General features: G+C 48.8%; 1 protein-coding gene across 2 annotated transcripts in view; it reads left to right on the top strand.

Annotated features, from left to right (window-relative positions):
• Window positions 1–5,000, top strand: part of LOC115548795 (SPRY domain-containing SOCS box protein 4-like) — a 52,189-nt gene that overhangs the window by 12,749 nt on the left and 34,440 nt on the right. The window contains exon 1 of one of the 2 annotated variants that reach the window (XM_030363637.1): window positions 4,220–4,516. The exons of the other annotated variant lie outside the window; for it this stretch is intronic. The gene's annotated coding sequence lies outside the window, so the exon portion shown is untranslated. Of the gene's footprint in view, window positions 1–4,219; window positions 4,517–5,000 lie in introns of those variants that run through there. 2 annotated transcript variants of the gene reach the window in all.

The raw sequence follows: 5,000 nt of genomic DNA, 5'->3' as shown, positions 1-5,000 counted from the left end.
TATACCCCTATCCGTGTCTTGGGCCCACCTCGTGTTTCCTCGTGCTGTGACCTGAGCTGCGCCGCCGTGAAATACCGTCCAGGTGACGCAACGCTGGTCCTCAACTACAACCAGCGTCCTCAACGGGGCTCATGCAACATTCACACTGTCCTATCAAACACACACGTGCGCACACACACACGCACGCACGCACACACACGTTAGTCGGAACTGTCATTTTAACGCTGGTTAAATCAAGATTTGAAGGCGTTACGTCTTACAGTGTCTGTGGATCAGGGCAGTGACATTTCAGTTGCTCCCGTAAGGACTAAACCTAATCCTCGGCTTTTGTGGCAATAAAAAGTTTGACATATTAAAACCTGAACCAGATAAACTATTGGCTATCAGCAAAACTGAGTGCGGTACTTGAAATGTCACAGCTTTTACAAAACAGATAAGCCATGGTGGATCAGACCCAACTGTCTCAATACAATCTCTTAGATTCTGTTAAATCTATAGAAAGTTTCCACATCAAGCTGGTACCTAAATTCCGGAAACAGGAATTAGGTAAAGTACTGAGCTCTTACTGAGCTGATATTGAGCTGAATGTATGTAGTCTCAATGTATGTATTCTCCCAGAATGCTGTGGGATTGTTTATATAGCTAGATATATCTGTTTGGCCTATTGGTGACCATTAACAAGGAATTTAAATAAAAAAGATTGGACATTGAGTTCTGCGAGTACATGCCCTAATCTGTATGCCGTCAGAGGTTGACATTCAACATTTATAAGACGGAAAACTTCCAGCTGATGAGATGTAGTACTGCCTCCCCCACTGTGTGAATTGTTAAAACGTTGAAGCATGACTAGAATAGGGGGAAGGGTCAAAACAACTGACAGGTCTCGAACCAAATAACCCTGTGTCGGCATAGCCTACCCTGGTCCCCAAAGCTCTAGTTGGGGGTTGGGGTAGGGACCACCAGTGCAGACCCACCCAGCGATGGGATTTGTCCCCTGGATGCTGCTCAGAGTCTATACGTCTAGCAGGAGAGGTGCACGTTAACGATACGCTTGACATTATTTTCTGCAGCGCTCCCAAAGGTATTGATGGTCTGATTGAATTCTATAAAAAGTGTGTTCTGCCAGATGCCCCTCTGGCCCGTCGACTGTAATAGTGTGACATTTAGACGATTTAAGAATCATAAACGACGCTTTGTTGTCCTGACAGTCGGCAATCCGTCTTTCTGTGTGTGTGTGTGTGTGTGTGTGTGTGTGTGTGTGTGTGTGTGTGTGTGTGTTTGTGTGTGTGTTAATTAATGATTTAGGGTCTCAGAGGGAATTGGGGGGTGAAGCCCTCCGGCGTGTGGCAACAAGGGGTCGGGGTTGTCAGATGGGGGCCAGCAGCTGGGGGAGGAGGAGCAGGAGTATGAAGGAGCAGGAGTAGGGGGAGGTGTAGAGGCAGGGGGAGCCGAGGGGAGGGGGTCGGCACTGAAGATGGAGCGGCATCGAGGACGTGAGTGGGACAGGTCTGGATGCAGAAGATCTATCATGGAGAAATTGATTCCCTATCTTGGGTATCCTAATGGCGAGCTATTATCATTCAGTATTATATATAGACATGGGCCAGCTCTTTATTTTATGTGCACAGCACAGGGGGATGTCTCCATTGGCTCCGTCTGCCTATCTACGGTTATGTTAAATATGAGGGAAGGAAAGGTTGCATACCTGTCTCTCTCTCTGTCTGTCTCCCTTTTATCCTCTCCCTCTCCTGGGGGTTTCTCCCCCATTCACCCACCTCTCTTCTTTCTGTCCCATAATTCACACGTTGCCCGGCCTACAGGGACTGTCCTTTTGTCCCCTGCTGTCCTTCACTTCAACACACCTCTCCTCATTTTTTTTTTTATCTATCCATCCATTCAGCCCATCTAGATGGATATCTACACCTCCCTCCCTCCCTCCCTCCCTCCCTCCCTCCCTCCCTCCCTCCCTCCCTCTCCCTGGCAGTCCTTTCCCCTAGGGCCACATACACAGTTGGGGTGCTTTTGTCTTTGACACGTGCTGGCAGAAGGAAAAGCTACACACACACACACACGCATGCATACACACGCACACGCGCACGAACACACGTGCCACAGTGCTACAGTCAGCTCTTGTGTCTATTGTTAGTAGGCTGCTCAGCTGCGAGGCCCCTGGCCCTAATTTTCTCTGTGGAGGTGAGAGGAGGGTCCCCCCTTTGTCCTGCAAATACCCCCTCCCCACACACACACACACACACACACACACACACACACACACACACACACACACACACACACACACACACACACACACACACACACACACACACACACACACAGTCACACAGTCCGCCCATGGGGTTCCTTAAGTGTGAATGTTTCCTCAGGCAGAAAATCAGAGCTGCAAGGAATACGGGGTAGGGGAGGGGGGAGGAGAGGAGGGGGGGGAGAGGAGGGGGGAGGCCTCAAAAGAGGTGGATATCCTCCGCTCAACCCCTGCAGTCAAACTTAAGTCAGCCAATCAGATTAACGGAGTCACACATCAAAGGCATTCTATTTAGAAATGTGTATGCCTGTGTGTGTGTGTGTGTGTGTGTGTGTGTGTGTGTGTGTGTATATATATATATATCTATATATATATATCTATATCTATATATATATATATATATATATATATATATATATATATATATATATATAGATAGTGATATGTATAGTTATATATATAGTTATATATAGTTAACTATATATAGCTATTAACGTGCATGCATACAGGAATACAGCATTGACAGGATGTTATTTCTAGTTCAGAGTGGATTTGAACAAGCTAAATCCTGTTCCCATCGGCCGCAGTGCTAGAGGGGGGGGGGGGGGGGGGGGGGGGGGGGGGGTTGGATTAGTTTGCATGTCCCGGTAGACACTGGGTCCTCAGACTGCCCTGCTAGTCCCCGAGCCTCAATAACTGGCCTCTTCCTCTGTGTATATTATGCTAAGCCGAGCAAGTAACTGTGCTTCCTCACATCCAACACCCGGGCCTTCATTGGGCCAGACCCTGTCTCGGATGACGGCGAGTCAGTTACCAGGTCAAGGTGTGCAGGTGTGTGTGGTGTGGTGTGTGTGTTTGACTTGTTACAATTGTGTTTGTGTGAGTGCGCTTTTAGGATGAAAGTTTTCATATTTCATATTTTTTCATGTGGTACAACCTGAATGAGAGCATTTGTCTGGCTCCGGTGTGTGTTTGTGTGTTCATTAAAAACATGTGTTGGTTAAAGCTTTGGTAAGCGGTGCCTGAACGACAGACTAGAGTAAGGGGAAGTGCAGAAATACCTGCCAACAAGACACATGATCCTGTCACCGGGTCGCACTGCCAAACTGTGAAGCAACGCGCTGCAGATGGGGGCAGGACGCTGAGCAACGACGGGAGTGAACAGTGTGAAACGGAACGAGCACTCCACTCCCAGAGCGCTGGAGTGCTGGTGGAAACCAATTTGATGCAATCCAATGATTCACTTCCAGATTTGGGAAATACTGAAACTAGTTGAAAACGTGTGTGTTTTGTGTGTGCGTTTTAGTTTTACACTTTATCTTGTGCTCACAGTTGTTAGCATGCCTCTACGACTAAGTAATCATAATTAATTGATTATTCAATCAGAAAAGATGTACGAAATGTGATTTAGATTACAGATTGATCTTGTGTGTGCTAGATTACCATTAGGGCTGCAGTGTGTGTAGATGTGTGGCTGTGAGGTGGGCCATGGTGTGGGGATGGAGGGACGTGTTTGGGGGGGGGGGGGGGCTAATTTAGCTGCTTGGCTTTGCCGTCACCCCCGCTTGGTCGCCGTCGGTTACGCCCGCCAGCTTGATGAGAGCGGAAAGGATTACCTCTTTCTTCCACCACACACACACACACACACACACAGATATATACACACACACACACACACACACACACACACACACACACACACACACCACACACACACACACACACCACACACACACACACACTTCTCACTCTGTGTGTGACCACTCGTCAGTGGGGGGGGGGGGGGGGAGAGAGGAACAGATACAGTGTGTTACCTGGCTGCGCCGGTGACGTAAGAGAGGGCAGGGAGGTGGGGGAGAGGGCGGTTAGAAGCGCCAGCCCCTGGGGGCAGAGATAAGCTCCAGGGAAGGTGTAGCGCGGGCGAGGGACGGGGGGGGGGGGAGGAGGAGGAGGAGGGAGGAGGAGGAGGAGGAGGAGGCTGGGCCATCCCTCCGGTGTGTGGGGGCAGAGAGAATCAGTCGTCTCTCTAGTTGGCTGACTGGCTGGCTGCTGCCGTTGTCTCTTATATCACCATCATCCTCACAGCCAGCCTGGCTCCTCTTGCAGCCTGCTCACCCCCCTGTCTGCTCCGCTGTCTGCTGTCTGGAGGAGCACTCTGTCCTAACCGGCAAAGTTGTTAATGTGCTCCGGGAGAAGCATTCACAATGAGGAAGCTACACGGAGAGCGAGAGGAGTTTTGACAGGAGCCTTACCGTAAGCAGTTTTCTTATTTCCTTTTCTGTTTTTAAGTATTTTTTCCTCTTTTGTTTTGTGGTGTTCTGTTCCCTATCTGTCTGTGTCCGTGAATAATTGTTTTCCAGGGTGGCTTTCCATACCAGATATCATTTGTGTTGTGTTCGTGTGTGTGTGTGTGTGTGTGTGTGTGTGTGTGTGTGTGTGTGTGTGTGTTTGTATGCATGAATTCAAAGCGCACAAAAGAGTACTTTACAATTGTTGTTCTTGAAACCTCTCTGAATGCAGTGAGGCTCGTGAGAACGTTTTGGATACCGTTAAGTTTACCAAAGAACCATATGGCGGCCCTACCCTTACAAATGTTTTGAGTTAGCAAGAGTGAGACGGAGAAGAGAAATAGGCAGCCCCCCCCGTCGGCATTGATTAGCTTAATGGTCTTGTTGAAGCTTAGGCTGCCCAGCTGGGATAACCCCTGTTTTCATTGTGAGTGTGTGTCTTTGTGTGT

Source organism: Gadus morhua, chromosome 8 (genome assembly GCF_902167405.1).
Source record: "Gadus morhua chromosome 8, gadMor3.0, whole genome shotgun sequence".
In the NCBI taxonomy this organism is placed as follows: domain Eukaryota; kingdom Metazoa; phylum Chordata; class Actinopteri; order Gadiformes; family Gadidae; genus Gadus; species Gadus morhua.
The sequence above is the reverse complement of the archived record's forward strand: the minus strand, read 5'-3'. Positions and strand labels throughout refer to the sequence as shown.